Below are 22,215 nucleotides of genomic sequence, written 5' to 3' on the forward strand. Positions count from 1 at the left end.
AGGTTCATGTTGCCTGCTCCGCTGCAAAACTGCTCTGCACGTTTTTCAATTTATGTGGTACTTGCATCATTTCCTGCACGTGGGTTTATGAGGCGTAGGCTTGCGAGCGCATTTTCAAATTTCCGTTACACATATTTTAGATGCGTCGACATGGGGATTGATATAAATATGCCTGCGTTGGAAATGCTTTGGTTTTTGATGGGGGCTGCCTACCTTGCATATATTAATTCTTACCCGATGCAGACAAATCTCGCACAGCTCCATTCCGTCACATCTCCGTTTACATGACGCACCTCCGTAGATGCGTCACCTTGTAAATTTTGAATAAAAAAACACTGATGCGTCACGAAAAGTGATGCATCGGCGGTGCAAGAGGCTTGTAAATCTGCCCCCACATCCTCAGAATGACATGGTTGTGGTCATTAATGTACTTGGAGGCTTCTGTTCTTCTCAGGTCTATGTATTGTTCGTGGTTTTCATGTGAGGGTGTGTCTGACTGCAGACAAAAAGCTGTTCACTCTTTCTTCTGAGATGATAGGTCATGGGACTCCAAAATGACAGCTCGTATACAATTTTCCATTGCATCTGTAGTTTCGATTACAGTACTTTCCACACCTATGATTTTGAAATCGTAGAACTTGTTTTAAAATCTTATCACCACTGTCCTTTGGGAGTGAACAAGTGACATACTGCTCTATGAAAGACAACACAGACTCATCAGTATCTATTCCAAGCGTTGGGGCATCTTTTGCCCATAGCAGCATGCTAATATGTGGAGCACCTCTTGCTTGGTACTCTTTGCACCAAAAGAAATCAGTCACTTCACTCAGAGCAGGATTAGTTTTGTTGCTGATAAAAGTCATCATGGCTTGAATTGTGTGGTTAAAATATCTTCAAATGTTTGCAGGGTCCAATGAGCAGAGTTTTCTTAGAGTCTTTAGATAGATTTATATTTGAATTTGCTCTGGCATAAATTCAAACAGGACATCCCATGCATACTCAGCACAACTGAGTGTTAGAAACCATGTAGGTGCTTCTAAGTTTCTCAGAATGCATTTCAGCTCACCATGACAATGATACCAATACTCGTTGGTCCCACATTGACATGCCATGAGATTAATCAAGTTGTATTCCAGCTGTTTATGTTTTCCTTGAACTTTCTTAACAAATTCTCATGCTGATAGATTTTGCACATCTGCTTTCAGAATGTGATTTAGGGCATAAGGCAACCCAGACAAGTCATTTTCAAATAGTAGATGAAGCATGTAAAGGATACCCTGGTGAAATCTAGGGTCCCTTGAGTAAAGTCTAATTGATCTATACGTCGCTGCTGGTATTTGTACAGGTCGGTCATCATACCTACCACCTAATCCAATAGGAAAGGGATGTGGGAAACAGCAAGCTTCTAAACTTTTTTCCCACACACTTGAGGGAGCTCCCTTCACTTCTTTCAATTGATACGGATCAGTACCATTACCAATAATTTCTTGAGAATGTAGGAGCTGGATGCTATAATGTCAATACATTTCTTTGGATCTGGTTCAATCCACTTTTTCTATCTGGCCAGTAGATGGTGATGTGTTGTCCTCCTTATGTGTGATGTCTTGAAGAATGTCTACATTTCTATATATACATGTTATTTTGTGCCAGATATAAAGTTGCCTTTTTAACTTTAGGAACATCTACTAACTCTTGCCAAGTCTTTTTACTCTTGGTAAGGACACCATTCATTAGAATTTCAAGACCCTCTTTCAAATCTCTCCGCACTCCTATAGTTTCAATATTTTGCTTAAAATCTAATGGCAAGTTTACAACTGTACCTTTGAGACATTTCTGGGGCTCAGTTGGAAGGAATTTCCCTGTCTTTAGCTCCATACGAACTATAGCATGAAATGGATGTATACATTGGATTATATAGATTCATAAACATTCAAGTTTTTAAGTACCTCTGGAATAGTTACTATTTCTTACCTGTTCTGTACTGTTCTAGCAAGCATTTCTTTTTCCTCTAACTTATTATGGCTGCACTTACATATAACTTGTCGGGTGGACAAGTCAAACTGTTCCTCTACAAATAAGTCATCAGCAAATTCATGCCACTTATCATAATTTTCTTTATCACTTTTAAGGTACCGTATTTTCCGGCGTATAAGACGACCCGGCGTATAAGACGACCCCCTACTTTTCTTGATAAAATGTAGGTTTCGTGCTAAACTCGCCGTATAAGACTACCCCCACTTTCAACGCAGTGCACAGTGCCACCATCGCCTACGTAACGTTCGTTCTTGTGTTTGAGTTCCCTAAGGAATCTCCTTGAGCTAAAGAGAAGCCTATTTTGGATACCACGGTGGAGTGCGTGGATTAAAATTTAATTGTGCATAAGATTTGCACCCAAAGCGTTCTTTCTGATATTTGGCTTACGGTACTTGATATCCATTCTTTGGCATTTCATCCAAAATCAATTCAAAATGTAATGTCGTGAATGCTGTCATGTTGGATCCTCAGCAGATGTGCCCCCCCACTTCCCTGTGTTGTACATTGCTATTATCCAAATTAGTATTGTTACGTACTCATATGCATTGTGGTTTACCATTATCCACATTACGGTAGTTTTGTTACTCATATGCATGGTGGTTTGCGGTAGAAATTACTTCTGTTCATTAGCATAGCCTGCGGTGGAGCCAGATGATTTCCCCTGTGTCTCGAGAACAATAAATAGCGTGGATATGCTGCTGGATGCATTAAGGAAAATGTGATGTTTTTGGCAGATTACCGGTACCGTAACTGTAATTTATTTCCCTCTTTCAGATCCGCTTTCAGTGGGTTTGCTTTTGATACTTCCACAGTGCCACCATCGCCTACGTAACATTAGTTCTTGTGTTTGAGTGCCCTCCTATACTGTACCTCTACTTGCACACATGTCACATTTTCCTCCTGTAATGCACCATTTCCTATTGAGAAGCGGTCTGACACCTTCCGGTGAAGTCCGCGCTATGTAAAAACGCATGAAAACATACTGTTAAATTTGGCACCCGGCGTATAAGACGACCCCCGACTTTCCAGAACATTTTAAGGGGTTAAAAATTCGTCTTATACGCCAGAAAATACGGTACAAATCAACATTCCGAGATTGTCTTTTGTAGTGAATGCGTCAACAACATATACAAACACAATCGACATGGAAAATGGAAGGTGCACTCCAATGAAGTCAATTACGCAGAAGGATAGTTTGACAATGTCTTCACTTTATTTGTATGCTTTCATTTTCTTAAAAAAGGGCACAGCCAACGCGTTTCGTTCCCCTAGTGCCACGGGACCTTCGTCAGGGTGTATGTAGAGAACACATAGATATAGTAATCTATGTCAGGTGAGCTAAAGTCCTTATTAAAAGGACATCAGCAAGGGTGTATCGTCCCGGATGTTCAAGTCTCAAGCTAGTCCTAAGGTTGGCACCAATAATGTTTCCAGAAGGAATGATCCTATAGATTGTCGTGTATTTCTATAGGTTCTGAATCGATCCCCCTATTCCTGACCCTATTCTGGTTAAACTACCTAGCTAGTTAACTAACAGTCAGCCCATGAGGCAAGAAATCCCCCATGATGCAGATACCGTTATCTGACGCAGTCACACTACGGCACAGGAACGTGTTATCTGATTAGGTCATAACGCTTGAGATCTAATTAGACAAGCGACATTCCTCCAGCCCCTGATAAGGCATACGACGTTCTCATAACAAATCAAACCTATGACAACCTGGATAATCCGTGCGGCCATTGTTTTGATTTCACAGAGAACTTTAGTAAAGAATGTGCTAACGAGCAAGTCGTATGACATCTTTATTGACGTACCTATGTCCATCCTTACGTCAATCCCGGCACCTTTAAGGTATAAATATTGCCGACCTTGCCCTATGCAAACACACGCGTGGTGACAAGACGGAGCAGCCATACTTGCCGAAGCCGAGAGCAGAAGCAGACCCCGCAGGCAGCAGCCCCGCCTTCCTGACGCGCTGAGAGACGCGCTGCTATCTCAAGCCGAGAGACCCAGCACCGGCGCTTCTGGGCAGCCCTCGCAGGCAGCCTGGAATATCGAGAGCAGAGAAAGAGATACCATTCCTCATTCATCCTAAACTTCCAGGTACAGAACTGAATAACCCCTCACAGAGAATTCTTTAGTTATTCACTTGGCAAAAACAAACTTAACTTAAACTGTAACTTTCTATTCCCGCCCACGCATTAGACTTAGGTCAGGTACACGGGGTAGGCGTATTTAGAAACACCAGTTGAGTACGTTTAGTCAAATGTATATGTGTATGTAAATATATTTTAATCATTTTAAAACATCATATGGCTCAGAAACCATATCAATGTTTTTACAGTATTATTTTATACTATTGCTTCTAATGTATGCACTTTACTTAACTATAAGTATTGCAATAATATCGATCCATTTCTCATGTATGAGAAAAGAGACTGATCAATAAATAACACCTTTTTATTGAACACGCCCGTCTCTTCCTTTTCTCTACATTCTGATGAGACTAAGAATGCACGTACTGACTGAGTAAAATAATTGCCTTGTGCTCACACGACTCTCGAGATTGACTCTTGATTAGGGGAGAGCAAAGTTGTCATGTTCTATGGTTGTCAGAAACTAAATCCCTTCTTGTCTAATCAGGGAAGTTAATTCCTCCTTGAACATTCGAGAAAGTTTCTAGCGAACTCTGAGCTTAGCTGGCAAACCCAAAAATTAAGTCTAGTATCGACAGTAGTAGACCTAGTTAACGTCTGGTCTAGGCCTTTACTATTGTAGGTACTATTCCAATGCGCAGAGCCTATTGGGAAAATAGGAACTACACTACATGGCGCCCAACGCGTTTGGAAAGGGCGATAAAACTAACGTAAGACATTTAGAGTAACTCAGTCGTGCTTTCTCACTCAGACCCCTTTTCCCAAATACTCCAAAGACGCCTGGAGTGGGTGAAAGGTTATTATATCCTCCAAAACCTCGCAGGAGGGAACTCCTATGTATGGTTCTTGGTCTAGTCAACGTTGAAGGATAAAACAGTTCCAGAATATTGTGCATCTAATCTCTGTTTCCATAAGAAACCTGATCTGCAAACAAACATAATACCATCCTGTCTGTAAAATGGCAGAGAGTGATGATGAAAGAGAGGCAATTAGATTAGCTACTGAAATAGCAGATGCTGATGCTACCATGCAAACAGCAGACCCGGATATAATACTCATCCAGGTCGCCAAAAGGAGATCTATAACCTTAAAACTTATAGAAAATGGACTGACACCTAGAGGTGGCACAGTCATATTCGTAATTGAGGCACACGAATATCGGCAGACAGAGGTATACTATACATGGATACATTTTCCAGCAGCAAATGCTGTAACAAAGTACTTCCACTATTACAAAGTAGAGGAACCTCCTGACATTTACACTCCTTTCGAGGAGGTGGAAGTACCACTCAAATTCCAAGAGCATTTGCTCTTATTTGATGGCGCCCTAATACATAACAATCACATTACAAGGCTCGGTCCTTTAGGAAGACCAGGAGCAACGTGGCCGGTCTTAGCCGGATACACACCACTTCCAGACATCGAAAGAATGCCTGCAGCAGAGCTGTTAATACAGCTAAAACAACTACTAAAAATTCATAGACAATTAGTTCAGTATGTAATGCGGACTTCAACAATTCAGCCAGCGATTAAACTTCCACAGCTGACCCCTCACCAGGGGAACACAAATAAAATTACACCACAGAACATCCAATCCTGCCTAGGTAAAGTTCCAGCTAAACGGGAACAAATACCATTCTGGTTGGCACAGAAAATCACCCAAATAGAGGCGGTGTTTCCTGACACCACCCCGCTGGAAAAACACAGGATTCTGACTATATGTCTCCCAATGGGAATCGCACCACACATTGAGGACTGTGACACTTGGGGTACAGTCTTTGCTTCCATCTACACAAAAACGCACGGTGTTCCATCCATTTCGGTAATACCAGATGTGCTTAAACAAATTCAAGATGAATACGGTCCAGAACCTGCTTTAACTCTTGGTATGAAATTACTGAAAGACTTCAAGCAGGTCTCGGCTATATTACTAGCCAACATAAAAGGTGAAGCAGCAAACGTGGCGATCCGCCAGAGGTTAAAAGAGACAGATATAGCAGACCAACCAGCTGAAATTGCCAGAATCATAGAAAAATCCTATGAAGAACTAGGCAGAGATAGTCTAGGTGGAATACCAGTAAAACCGCAACTGACTACAAGTCCAGAAAAAAATATTTTTTAATAATAATAATTCACCAAAAAAGAACTGGGATGGAAACAAACAATCCAATCCTAAAGAAAAGAAATTCCAGTCCCGAGGGAGGTCTCCCAGGCGAAGAGAGAAATCTCCAAACCAAAGACAGAGGTCACCGCAGAGTGACCCCTCTGGGAATAGATATAACCTTAGAAATAGGGATAATATTAAAAGACCTGATAGATAGCAAGACATTGATACACGTCCCTCTCAATCTTTTCAGACTTCCTCGCAGAAATCGGAAAGAAGAGGACGATCAGAAGAGCACGCCAAGTCCAAAGACAAGGAACCTGCTCAGCTAAAAAAGAAATTACAATTTCCAAAAAAGAAGGTAGCCAGTATCAAGGTAGTTAAAAATGCCGAGAATACTGAGGACACAACTGAAAAACGGAGAGTGGGCTCAGACAATGCTAGACAGCGCAGCAGAGGTGAGCATAGCTCGCAAAGTCCTTATGAATCATCTGGAGACAGTGGACACGAATGAATACCTTCAAGTGGAAACTGCAGATACCAGAGTTAGCAAGCCCCACAAAATATACGAAATAACATTACGTATAGAGGGAGATAAGACTAGGAAAATAAGGGGACTATTTTGGGATAACCTCTCCAAGGGCTATGACATCCTTCTAGCTGAAAAAGACTGGCCACCAGAGTTTGTCAGGGAGTGCCCTCATGGCGAAGAAGTAATTATGCCTGCCTTCTCGAATCAAATACCGATTCATAAAAAATACACACTTGCTAGAAAGTGGGCAGTGGCCTTAGCACCTGCTTTATATAAAAATCATGTAGGATGGGATGAGGATTCTCCTCCTCACAAAATCCAGTTAAAATCACAACCAACTGCACAAAGGCAGTACCCAATTAAGCAAGAAGCTAAAAAACAAGTAAATGAAATACTAGATCAGCTAGAATACCAGGGGGTGATTGAAACTTGCACCTCACAAATGAACAATCCTTTGTTTCCGGTCTCCAAACCAGACAATTCATATCGCCTAGTTTTGGATTACCGACACCTTAACACATGTTGCAAAACTTTTGCAGTGCAAAACTCACACAGTGCTGCACTAATGTATAACATAGTGCGCAAAAAATACAAAACTACCTTGGACATCTCCAACGGATTCTTTTGTCAAAACATAGCACCAGAGAGCAGATATTTAACTGCATTCTCAGTAAATGGCACTCAAAAACAATTCTGTCGGTTAGCCCAGGGGTACAAGAACAGCCCGGGGGTATTCTCAGCGAGAGTAACAGAATTACTACAACTATATGATGACGAAGCATTATCTTATGTCGATGACATTTACTTAACAGATGATGACTTGGAGACTCACTTGAAAAGAGTGAACACCATAATACTTGGTTTCGCTGCAGAGGGTTACAAATTCAACTTCAAAAAGTCCAGAATTGCCCATCTGACGGTCCTATTCTTAGGATATGAGCTATCAAGTGAAGGTAAAAGCCTGGCAGACAATTTCCTAGAGAAATGTGCCGTAATCAAAGCTCCTAAAACACTAAAAAACCTACAGTTAATTCTAGGCTTCCTAAATTTCGGAAGAACATACATTGCAAATTACGCAGAAAGGGTGAAACCCCTTCACGATCTAATTAAACCAGACTTTAAAAGATCCAGTTGGACTCAAACACACACAGAAATTTTGAGATCCTTACAAACAGACATGCTAATTAAAACAAAATTAGAAACCCGTGATAATACACGCAACCTTGTGATCCGAGTCATCCCAGGGAGATGCGGATTCACATACCTGACCTCTAATGAGGGAGAAAAAGTACCAATTGCATTCAAATCACACTTGTACACTAAGGCTGAAATGAAATTTAGCCCAACGGAAAAAATTCTTACAGCAACACAGACAGCTATAGCAAAAGAACGAGCCCTGGCACAAGGTAAACGAATAATAATCGTGACACCGATACCAGCCCTAGAGGCTGTAACAAAGGCGAGCATTCCAAATGCTAAAGCACTCCATCCGAGATGGATACAATGGGCTAACTCCCTTGCTGCAACAGATGTGGTGTACGAATTTGATCCTTACTTGAAAACACAAGAATTTCTACAATATGAATTTGAATGTCCTCTGCCAACCGAAATTCTGCCTCTAGACCAATACGGCTGTATAATATATACAGACGGATCAGCACAACCCGCAGTAGGGGGTAAACAAGCTTACAGTGCTGCGTGCGCGATTTTTAAAGGTCGTTGGCACGAAGGGAAATTTAAACCAACCCTCACTAAAACACAATCTCTAGGAGATTGCACAGCTCAGCGAGCTGAACTACTAGCATTCAAGATGGCGCTTGAAAATACCGATCGAGAATTCCCCACACTTATAGTGTGCGATTCGTATTATTGCGTTCAGTCTTATAATGAATACTTGCAGATCTGGCTTCAGAACGGTTTCAAGGATGCGAAAGGTGGCACAATAAAGCATAAAATGCTCTGGGAACAAGTAGCTCTTTTACAAAAAGAACTACCAAAGACTCACGTGATACATACACTGAGTCATCAACGTGATGGCGTTCACGTTGCAGGGAATTCATTGGCTGATGAGGCCGCGAAAGCAGCTGTGCAAACGGCTTCCGTAGCTGCCGTCACCCGGTCGAAAACAAAAATAGACAGCGAAATATTACAAGCTGTCAGCGCTTCAGAAAAGGATTCGATAGAACCACTCCCTAAAGGCTTTCCAGTAAAATACTCATACATAACCGATGGAAACAATGTTCCTTTTGCTCAAATCCCTGGAGTGGGGGATAGGGCAATTCCAAACATGGAACACAGATTAGGACTAATAATAGCGGCACACGAAGGGCTTGCTTCTACCCATGCTGGCGTCTCAGCCACAGTATCATTATTAAAACAGAGATACTGGTGGCCACAAATGAGAAGACAAACAAGGAACTATGTTCTAGCATGTGAAATATGTCAAAAAATGAAAGTATCAACTGTGAGACGTCCAGCACAGACGCCCCTTCTAATCTCGGATAAACCATTAGCCTGTGTTTATCTAGACCACTGCGGTCCCTTACAAAGGGATGGTAACTATAAATATATCTTGGTCGCAGTGGATTCATGCACGCGATTCATATGGATGTGGCCCCAGCGAACGGCTGACGCCAGAACTGTTATAAAAGATTTGCGAGTCTTTATCGGCACATACGCAATTGGCATGCTGCATTCGGACAATGGTCCTGCTTTTAGCTCTCGGGCTTATAAGGAGGCCATGGTCAGCATGGGCGTGCAATTGCGGTACTCTTGTCCATTTCACCCTGAGGGGAACGGAATTGTTGAAAGAAAAAACCGTGACATAAAGCAATCTATAACGGCAAAGGTATTAGGTTCGGGAGCTGGGTGGGTCAAACATCTAATAAGTGTCCAACGTAGTCTAAATAACTTGCCAAGAAATTCTCTGAAGGGATTCAGTCCGTACGAATTATTATTCGGAACTAGGATGTTGATCTCTGACCTTGATAGTCAGACTTCAGTGGTAATAGAAAAAACCTTTGATGTCAAAGACCGTTTGGCTATTTTGCAGGACTTAAACAAAACAAGAAAAGACCTGAGCAACATACAGTTGAAACAACAGCCAACGACCACTGAAGAATCACCACCTGTCCCAGCAAGACCTGTCTGGATTCCAAAAGTCGGGGATCTAGTCAGGGAGAAGATCGCGGTAAAGAAGGAATTTGGGCCTTCTTTCAGAAAAGCAGTTCCTGTCTTGTCTGTCAACGGGACAAGATCAGTTGTACTACCGCCACTTGCTGGTAAAAAGGAGAACCGAGTTGTATCCATCGACCTGGTAAAACCACAACATGTGGCCGATAACAAACGGTAGGCCAAGTGGACTCCCAATAAGTAGCAGAACACCAAGGTTTGCTACCAGTACAGAGGTCCTAACAAAGAGGCTCATCACATTCGAAACGCCTACAGAAGAACAACAAGGACTATGCAACAATGCAATAGAACTCAGACCTCTGAAAACCCAAATAAAAACATTTAGCAGAGACACACCAATCTACAATGAAGTACCAAGTGACAATGCAAGAAACAAAAATCCTGAACCAATTGGAACAATTGACAGAACTGCATCTGGTTACTTCATCAACTTCGATGATTCCTCTGACGGCTTCGGTGAATCAAAGACACAGCCATCATCAAAATCCTTTAAAGACAAAGCTAAGGAACTTTTGAAACAACTGAAAGAAACATATCTGGTTTCTCCATGGATTGAATTTTGGGTGGGTTTTGGTGCATTTATCCTCATACTTTGGCTCATCATGGTATTTACTTTGGGACGCTTCATTGAGGGAAAATATGCTAAAATGGACACAGCAAGTCAGAACATCAACTTGGTCCTCAAACCACACACATCTTCACACGTCGAGAAAAGAGAACTTTCTTCAGAACTTTCTTCAGCCAACTTCACAGCAATTCCAATACCTGGTGGGGTAGCCTGGGACAACACTGACTATGAAATTTATGGTCCGGTCGAGATCCTGAAATATCCACACCAAATCAAGATCTCCTTGAGTGACTTTGCAAAACCAAACTCATTTGCTGATGATTGGGACTTTGAAAGTATAAACAATATGATGTCTGACTTAGTAATTTCTGCTAAATTTACAAAACATGATTATTTGCAAGGTTCTACAAATTATGATAGTATGTATTGCTATAACCATTATGGTAACCATTTTCTGCATAAATCTGCACAACCTAGAAATGTTTTAAATTATAATCAATGGGAACATTGTGCTACACCTCCAAAAGGGAGCTCTAGAACCTTTTATGAAAAATATTCATACTTTCAAGGTTTTAACACTAGTAATGCTGAAACATTTTATTACAAATTGTCAAACAAGACAGGGATGAAAACCATGATAACCAACACAAAATTGATATATTCAGATTCATTCTTTGAAAAAATGAATACTTTTGGATTTGATTATTGGGACAAAAATGTTGATTTGAAAAGTGTTTGGGGTACAAAAGAATGGCAAGTACAGGGTTTAGAAGCTTTGTTTAGAGCCTGCATGATCCCAGAACAAATGATATTTTTAAATGACACTGTTCAACAAACCACCTGTCTTGGCTTAGCCAAAATCAAAGATTTAAATAACCCGTCTATTCCAAAGCCAACAATGTTTAGCAATAACTCTGATACAGATGAAGAAATAGACATAAACCATATACTTAACCAAAACAGAACACATCCTGATTGGAAACAATGGTTGATCTGGCCCACAGATACAAATAACTGTCAAGATAGATTCCTGAATAAAACACAGGGTTTCAAAATGACCAGGCCAGACCCTAGATATCCCCAAAGACATCACCCAGGGATAATAACAACCTACAGTGTGGGCAAATTATGCCTTCAATGGCTACAGACTTCCACACTGCCTGAAATTAAGCAACACCTAACTTTACTTACTGATGGTGCTGACTTCATACTGGGACCACGCAAACAGCGTCAAAAGCGTTTCATAGCAGCCTCTGTATATGCAGCATACAATGAGGCCTGGAAGGTTACTCAAATTGAGACAGCAGAAAGAATACGGGAAATTGACCGTATTAATTTGGAAAAATCACTTTCTGTAGTGGACAATGGGTTAATGACTCTGTCCTCCAGAATATTTTCATTGGACAGCATTGTGTCTTCAGCAATCGATATATTATCGCAAGACTTACTGTTATTACAACATGGTCAGTCACAATTGCGTTCTATTGTACAGCTTGGCTGGACGTTACAAAATCTGCGTTCAGGCTATGTGCCTTGGCGTTTAATCAACACAACGTCACTATTCCAAATCTTTAACCTTACTGATAGACAAATCGGTATGGCGCAGAAGGGTGCTGATTATACAATCTTGAGCATTGAAAAACTAGAAAGATTACCATTGACAATGTCAGAACGACCTGTCAGTGAATGGATAATCCACGGAATCATAAATATTCCAATCTCAACCTTCAGGTTTCAATACTGCCAAAAATATATACAGGCTGGCATGTACGAGAAATTGGGAAAGGGGTACCTTAAAACAACTTGGAACCTGCCCTATTCACATGCATGTGTCAGTAATAAAGGACAGAAAGTGTTTCTTAGTGGCAACAATTGTGCTATGTCACTAAGCGGCACACTTCTGTGTAACGGTATTAGTTTGCACGGAGCCTGTGAAGGGAATTCATACAACCTTTCATGTCACCAGCAAGGCGCACCTGCAACTGAAATAGAACCATTCTTTCAAAGACTCTATAATGGGAGTTACATTCTTATTGTAGACCGCAGATGTTGTAGTCTTATGCCCGGGACTCCTTATCTCGTCACTACGACGGCGAAGGTCAAGTGCTGTGGACGTTCTTTGTTCCCCAGCTCCTTACCAGACAGGGAGGCAAGGGCATGGCCCGGTTTGAAAATTACTTCTATTCGAATAGACACTTTAAGCAGAATGAAAACAGTGCTTCTTCAGACGCCTACAAGGCTCACGTCATCTAAAGAAACGTATGATCTACAAGTCGCAAGGACGACTGCAGAGATACATACATTATTATCAACTAATTCCCCCGTACATTTCGCGGAAATCCTGAGCGAAATCTTAAATATTTCTGATACCACTGGGGTCTCAAAGGTATTTAAGACAGTATTTTCGATGGCATTAACACCATTCAAAGCCATACTGGGTATTTTTCCAGATTTCGTCCATTCGATTTTTGGCGGACTTCCCCTGATCCTGGGACTAATTACAGGAATCCTATTCCTAGTCCTTATTTTTCGTTATGGCAACCCATGTCACAGATCAAACTCTCGCGACAATGGAAGATACGATCCTAGCCATTGGATACCGGGACCGGATATCAAAAATCCTGGGACTCTCCCGGCTTAGAGACCTAAACATGACTTGGTTTCTATCATTTCGACCAATGTGGCAAAGGTGTGTTTTACCTGTACTAAGGTGTCTGCTATGCGGAGAAGAATGCGTGTTAGACACCTGTCTGACGCTACAATCGGATGCGCCGGTGGATGCAGATACACTGTTGGTTCCTACCAAGGTTCACGCTTTGTGCTGCCCTCAAAGGCTGCCAATTCTGATGACGGCATTCCTGGAATCTTCACCACTACGATTGAAGGGTAGTGAAGTTCGAGATGAAAGCAGCATCGAACAGGTACGACCTTCTGTCAGCAATGCAAATCAGAATGTCAATGCAGACAATCATGCGCATGAATGCATGGTTACACCTATTTCCGACTTAGTGGAACTTTCCCATGAAGCTGTTGACAGTTTTTTCGAAAGCCTGAATGATATGATGTTCTCTCCGGAACAGAAATAGAGACTTTTGAGTAAACTCGCACACGGCGTTCCCTGAATTCGGCCTTCAACCTTTAAAAATAAAGTCACATGAACAATTACAATCCAGTTCACGGACAGCAACTTTTTTCAGCAAGCCCTTAAAATATTTTTCTATATATTTTTTCCCGGGACACTGATCTTCTGCTTAAAGTAAGAAACTATTCCTAGAGAACTAAGATTTCTATTTTTAGATACTTTATATAGACTTTAGCTGCCCGCTGGTATGTTCACAAATATTTTATTATGTGATGAAATGGTCTCGAACTTCCTTTCTGTATAGCCATATTAAGAGCCATTTCATGTGTATTTCTCATATACCAATAAGCAATAATGCATAAAAATGCGTGTTTACTTTTGCATTTAATTCATAGCTTAAGTGCATACAATATATATGACTGCAATTTTTCAGTATATTTGAAAATTTCAAAATGCATTTATGTATTTTGGGGTGGTAAGGTATACACTATACTCTATAGTATGTTGTACTATGTTATACTATGCATAGATTAGTAGATATGACCATAGTTAGCGTGGAGTGGGTGTCGTGTATTTCTATAGGTTCTGAATCGATCCCCCTATTCCTGACCCTATTCTGGTTAAACTACCTAGCTAGTTAACTAACAGTCAGCCCATGAGGCAGAAAACCCCCATGATGCAGGAACCGTTATCTGATAAAGCCACACTACGGCACAGGAACGTGTTATCTGATTAGGTCATAACGCTTGAGATCTAATTAGACAAGCGACATTCCTCCAGCCCCTGATAAGGCATACGACGTTCTCATAACAAATCAAACCTATGACAACCTGGATAATCCGTGCGGCCATTGTTTTGATTTCACAGAGAACTTTAGTAAAGAATGTGCTAACGAGCAAGTCGTATGACATCTTTATTGACGTACCTATGTCCATCCTTACGTCAATCCCGGCACCTTTAAGGTATAAATATTGCCGACCTTGCCCTATGCAAACACACGCGTGGTGACAAGACGGAGCAGCCATACTTGCCGAAGCCGAGAGCAGAAGCAGACCCCGCAGGCAGCAGCCCCGCCTTCCTGACGCGCTGAGAGACGCGCTGCTATCTCAAGCCGAGAGACCCAGCACCGGCGCTTCTGGGCAGCCCTCGCAGGCAGCCTGGAATATCGAGAGCAGAGAAAGAGATACCATTCCTCATTCATCCTAAACTTCCAGGTACAGAACTGAATAACCCCTCACAGAGAATTCTTTAGTTATTCACTTGGCAAAAACAAACTTAACTTAAACTGTAACTTTCTATTCCCGCCCACGCATTAGACTTAGGTCAGGTACACGGGGTAGGCGTATTTAGAAACACCAGTTGAGTACGTTTAGTCAAATGTATATGTGTATGTAAATATATTTTAATCATTTTAAAACATCATATGGCTCAGAAACCATATCAATGTTTTTACAGTATTATTTTATACTATTGCTTCTAATGTATGCACTTTACTTAACTATAAGTATTGCAATAATATCGATCCATTTCTCATGTATGAGAAAAGAGACTGATCAATAAATAACACCTTTTTATTGAACACGCCCGTCTCTTCCTTTTCTCTACATTCTGATGAGACTAAGAATGCACGTACTGACTGAGTAAAATAATTGCCTTGTGCTCACACGACTCTCGAGATTGACTCTTGATTAGGGGAGAGCAAAGTTGTCATGTTCTATGGTTGTCAGAAACTAAATCCCTTCTTGTCTAATCAGGGAAGTTAATTCCTCCTTGAACATTCGAGAAAGTTTCTAGCGAACTCTGAGCTTAGCTGGCAAACCCAAAAATTAAGTCTAGTATCGACAGTAGTAGACCTAGTTAACGTCTGGTCTAGGCCTTTACTATTGTAGGTACTATTCCAATGCGCAGAGCCTATTGGGAAAATAGGAACTACACTACAAGATAGGTCGGTGACCACTATCTTCCTGTATGGGGGACCTCCTGGTAATAATCACCAGTATTCAGGCCCCCATGTAATGATCCAAGTTCGTATTCAAACTCTATAACTGCTCCATATTAAATTCAGGTTAATTGGATTATTAGATAATTTGTCTCAATATAAATTGTATCTAAATTTAAGCTCCAATCCCAAAGAGAATATAGGGACCGAAATGTAAGATGCACTTCCCCGCAGTGTGATATTGATGTGTATCCCGTCGTGCTGGCCTGCGGAGGTACGGGAATCTTGCGCCATATCACAGGTGCTGGGAACTTGTCTCACCCTTATAACGGGTGAAATCCCGACGGGATACACATCAATATCACACTGCTAGTGAGTGTCCCTGTAAATTAGTTTGCTTCCTCAGTTTGCATGGATCTAAACATTGTAAACCATAATTTTCAGTGTTTTACTTCCTTGAAAACCTATGTGAGAATGTTCTCAATATATCAATTGATTGCTGTTGAATACTGCAAACACTGCTACAATTCCATTTGTGCACAGGAGCCTGTCTGTGCCTTCCTTCCACCTTTTCAGCAATCACTTCAACTACATTTCTAGGTAGCATTACTTCTTTTGGAACAAGAGTACTATTCTTCATCTAATAATATTGTTAATATTCATCAACTGCATGCACTAATGTGCTGTCTTGCAAGTAGCCTTCTTTATTAAACAAAGGAGTGCTAGAAGTATGTATCCATTCACCACTAAAAACCTTGTGAAATTTTGTTCTATTGACAAGTCTTTTCTTTTGTCTTTGTCTTTTCATTGACAATACTATTTTGTCAAGTGTCTTCATTCTGTTTAGTATCAAAACAAATAGTTTCCTCCTGAGAGCAAAGGCTTTATTGACTACACTCTTAACACATTCCTTTTCTCTCACTGCTCCTGTTCTTCTTTTATACTTTCTCATACTTGTAGTTACATTTTGTATTAATCTACCATGGAACATTCTAAGTCTAATTATCTTAAACTGCTTCCGCCTCCTACTTAAAGTCAGGCCTTTTCTGTTTCTTAGTCTTCTTTTCCATGTATCTTTTCACTCTTTTTTTACTGTATCTGATATTTCCTTTTTCTTTACTTTATTCTCCACTTTTTCCAATACAGCACAAACTTTGTGGAAAGGATGTAGCCTTACGGCTAGAGTGATCGACCTCAAAGCTGGGGAACCGGGTTCGAGACTCGGCAACATCCTTTGATTCTGGGCAAAACAGTTAGTCTCACTGTGCTTTACACAAATGAATGTGACCTTCTGTAACAAAACTGCTGCTCATGTAGTGCGCTCTGATACCCGATGTCTCAGGTCTATTTCACGCTATATAAAACTCTAAAAAAACACAATTGTAGCAAATGTTTTTTGCCCTCTTACTAGTAGCTTTTTCTCTTTTACCAGTTTTGCTACATTTTACCCCTTTTGTTTCTCAGTTATGAGATAATGATATTTTTTCTGTTGTCTTTTCTGCTCTCACATTTTGATGGCATTCTATGTGTCTGTAGTTAATTTCAAATTGATGTCTATAAAGAACATGAGCAAAGTTACTTTTTAATTAAGTACTATAAGATTATATTTTTCAAGAATTTAACTAGAATCCTAAACAATTCTATTTTCCTACTATATCTAATATTGTATCATTAATTCCAAACAGGGTCTGTAGGTATCCAGATTGTTCAGATAACATACAAAATACATGTGGTACGTTTTAAGCACATAACACTCTCACTTATGGCCTAGCAGCAGAGTACCTTAGTGGTAAGATATACATAGTTTAAGAGTAGTTTATCCATTGTGTAGCAGTTTTAAATCAGACGGTTGGCCTAGCTGTATAATTGTATCACTGGCTCAAGTATAGGTGTTTGCAAACATGATAAAAGGCAAAATTGTCTGAATCTTAGAGTAGAAAATGTCAGTTCTTTACCCATATCCAAATGAATGTCTTTTTCCCTATCTGGGCCTGTGATTACATGTGCATGTAAGTTTGTGGTTAACTGACAGCCTCTGTGTGTGATCTATGTGGTTCTTTAAACTTAAGTGAAACGGGCTGCATAGTTAGTATAATCGCTGAGTTAGTAAGTATAGGGTTTTTGAAATGTGTGTTCAACTTCCTCCCTTAGCACTAAATACATATCAGCTGTACCTGTGTATATGAGTTGATCTTTAGGTGTTTCTATCACTATTTCACGGAGTGATTTTGTGTCTGCCTCCTTTCCTATTGTGTTATGTAACATTGAAGTCTGGGTGGCAGGGTAGATGTAAATTTGTGCACAGGGATCTCTAAAAGTGCATGTAGTTAGAAAGACAGTGAGAGTACATGTAGTATCTTTTAATTACATTGTAGTCCTCCCTATGTCCTACCTGGACGCTACCTTGGTGGTGACTTATAGATTGAAAAAGAACACTTTATGCCTTAGGTAAGAGTTTTAAATATCAAGGTCAGCCTAGCTGTTAAAGTGCCTGCACTGGCTGAAGTGTACTAGGTCCAAAACATAATAAAGGGGCTACTTCTATACATGTTACACTAGAAAGTGTCAGTTCTTTAGCCCATATCCAAATGAGTGTCTCAGACCCTATTTAGGGCTTTGATTACATGTGCAAGCACATTTCTGGACACATGACTGTTTCTGTTTCTATTTGTAACATCTCAGGTTATGTAAAACAGAACAAACTGGACTGCATAGTTTTGTGTCTGAGGTGTGCAAGTAAGTATTAGCTTATTGAATTCTATGTGCAACTCTATTCTTTAGCAGTAGGAACATATGAATTTTGCCTCGCTGTACGTGTAAATGTTTAGCTGCTTCTGTCACTATTTTAATGGATATTCAAGTGTCTGCCACATCTTCTGTTTAGGTATGTCAGATTAAAGTCTGGATGACAGGGTGGATGTATAATTGGCACATGGATCTGTACAACTGCATGTAACTCACTGAAAGTTCAGACTACATCTGTAACTTTATACCCTGCATATATAACTACTTCAGGACTAACATAGTGAATGTATAACTCTATTTGTTAGTAAATCAGTGGGTGACAGAGAGAGTATATATACTTTGCAAACATCTTTTGTACATGCATTATACATGGTATAGCACATATAGTGATTATAATAACATACATAACTAAGTTTCTAAAATGCAAAACAGCAGCTTTCATTTTTAAAATCACCAAAAAGCTATGCTTTATGAAAATACCTACAGCATATCTCTCAGGTGAATTATCTGCTGTAAAACATGTGTTTACGACTTCTGAAACAGATGCTATATAAAAAGTCAAGTTCATAGTGGCACTACAGAGACACAGTCAGCAATAGAAATCCTAACCCATCTTTAAACAGTGCATACTAAAGTATGCCTAGGAGTGTCATAGCACACAGGTAATTTAATACAAGTTAAAAGAACACATCTCACCATCTAAGCATAAACAAGCCTACTTTATAATTTAGAAAGAGCTGTGATAAAGAATAAGTAAGACATACCTGACAAGTTTCAAAGATTTATGTTCTATATACACCAACAGTGCATTTTTTCTATTTCAACTATAAATCTTCTTACTCTGTTTTACAATAAATCAATATGGCTACAAGTTCCAAAACACAAAACAAATGATTCTCTCTAATCACTACATCATGTATACACTACCACTCATAAACCATCTAATTTTCTTTAGTTTATATGAAACTCAGTCTTTTTTTAAATTCTCACATACACATACACCTTCTATATCAATTTTGTTTGTTAAATAGAAACATAATTCACATATAATGAGTTAACATTTTTTGTTCAACTAGCACACAGCGTTCATACAAATCAAATCAACCCTAACTGGCAACCTTTTCAACTTTTCACTATCTGTAGAAGGCAGCAAATGAAAACATTCCTTTCATATTTGAGTGCACTTCTGAATGGTTAGTATATATTAACCCTTTCCCTCCTTTTCATAAAGACTAACAAAACTGATGCCTTTTTGTTGATGATCGCAACTTCATCGCGATGGTCAGGATGACGCCACGGAAAAAAAATGGGAGTCTAAAAACATATTTGCCTGCCTAGTTTTACAATTTTAACACTACAGTACACTTTTTTGCAAGCCCTTATTAGGAAATAACACTCTTTTTACAGTAAAATTAGTCTAACACCTCACATTTATAAGAAATAGTAACCAGTCTCTTCAACATCACCCAATACAATCTTAGTATAGTCTCCATACCGACCCACTAGACCCAGTAGTTCACAAGTTCATATCCCATTTTAATAGGACCATACTTGTTAAACATTCAGCTGCATCAAGTGCATTTTACTGTACACATTAAAAACATATAAATGGGGGGAGGAGCTATGCTAGCAAACAAGATGGCTGCTTAGGCTCCCGGCTCCGCCGACCTCCGTGTCCCGCAAGATGATCCTGTCAATAATCCTGCTATTACGCCCGACCTCCGTGTGGATGAACAGATGCACACTCCCATGGTGAAATCCTGAAAACTTTATCGGCTCAATTGACGAAGTTGTGTCGAGTTGAAGTTTCTGGCCTAGTCCAGCGAGAGAGCCGGGGCCTTGAGTTTTGACCCAGCCGGGTTGCAGTTGAACAACATCGGCCGTGAGAATCGAGCAGGCTCAGCTCTACCGCAGTGGAGGTCTTTTCGCCCAAATTTGACGGCAGTCATTTTGATTGACTAACATCGAGGGAGGTGTGACGTGACACGACAGGGGCTGTGGGCGGAGGCCCCTGTCCCACGGACCCGGTTTGCCGCCGCCGGGGCTCGGTGGTCGGGGTCTTCGCTCGCGGCAGCGGATTGCAGATTGCTGCCGCAGAAGTCCATCTGTCACCCTCCGATGCCATCCGTTCCGCTCCTGTCTGTTTCCCGAAGAAACCGGGCTCTCGGGGGGAAGTCAATATAATCGGTACTGAACGAGGAGAAATGGACCGGACGGAGCGTGAGCCGTCGTTGAAGACAGTATTGGCAGCCATCCGGGCATTTCATGCACACATGGATGCCCTGATTCACAAAATGATTACGGGCCTTTCTGAGAAGGAGAAGGAGAATGTGGAAACGGACCCTGCTCCACTACAGGAACTGCTACCAGATGCAGTTTACATGACGACCATTTTGATTCTGGACAAGAGGCACCGAAGCCCTCGGTCGGGACTCTGGAAAATCATGAACCCGGTGTTTCAAAAGTGTTACTACGCCTACCATCATTGCTGACTTTTGAAGAATCGTGTGGCGTTCCCTTCCTGGAGACTTTTGTTTGTGATTATTCTTGGACTTCTGTTTCATCCTTTCCCTCTTTGGTGACTTTACGATCGTGGAGAAAACAACATTGGGACTATTAGTCCATGAGGGAACTTTTCCGTGCTGTTGGAGTTCTTGAGAAATTACTGACTTTGATTTGTTTTGACCTGCAATTTTTCGGACTTTTTCTGCACTTTGATTCTCCTGTAGCAGTAGTGGTTCTACCGGGAGGGGTTCGCATGATGGTCCGGAAGGGCCAAGGCTGGGACTGATTGACCGGGGTTGGTATTATGGCCTTAATTGATTTGGGATTCGTAACTGTTTGTCTAACGGGAGGCTGGGCGGTATATCACGGCTCCCCCTAATTTACTTTTTCTGTGATTTTTGATAAAATTTTATTTTCATCATAGGGGGTGCTGTTCTCTGGCGGGGGAGAAGGGGACTGGGAGCCCATACGGAAATGCCCTCCCCAAGTTTCCTCTTTTCTATCTTTAGAACCTAGTTAGTTTGGGCGACAGGCACACTGCTAGTTGGAGTTGGGCGATAGCCATATGCAGGGGTGCAGGGTGGGGGGATGTTTTTTTTTGTTTTATTTCCGTTCTCGTTCTTATGGTTTCCTTTTCTTCAAATCTTCTATTTAGTTTCTCCCTTATGGTAATATTTGCGAAATATCCTGATTTTATTCACATTCCAGTGTCTGGTTGCCTTGCTTCTTCAACTATTCTGATTCTATGGGTGGGCGGGCTCTGTGGGCCTGCGCTTAAATTGTTTGTTGATTGTAATGCTGCAAATCCTGCTTGGTACTTATGAGCACAGGCGTCTCAGCAATTTTTGTTGCTTCACGTTTATCCTGTTATTGTACCTGTCCGCCCTAATATTATGTATGAATGTATGGCACCAAACATGTCTATTCCTTTTTCTTGTCTTAAAATAATAAAAAGATTTATATAAAAAAAAAACATATAAATGTCTCTATTACAGATTATTTTTCTCAAGGTTACTCACAGATGTAGTTACTAGTCCACTCCACACACTACCTAATTTTAACCACCTGCTTGATCACAACATCCAATACAATACGTGCTTTTTTTAAACCAGGAGAACACTTCATTTTCACTTGGAAATCTGCCTCATTTAGCTTCAGCCTTCTCCTGTCGGCCACTGCTGCTTCACTTCATAATGATTAGAATGCGAATTGTGGGCCACAGCTATGTTTTCTGGGTGAGAGAAGCTGCTACAAAGATTGGTATTGACAGAGACTTGGTTCTGGCTAATGTTATGTTATGTTATGTTATGTTATGTTATGTTATGTTAAAATGGGATTTCTATAGCGCTCAGCTACT

This window comes from Lissotriton helveticus, chromosome 4_1 (assembly GCF_964261635.1).
Source record: "Lissotriton helveticus chromosome 4_1, aLisHel1.1, whole genome shotgun sequence".
Taxonomy (NCBI): domain Eukaryota; kingdom Metazoa; phylum Chordata; class Amphibia; order Caudata; family Salamandridae; genus Lissotriton; species Lissotriton helveticus.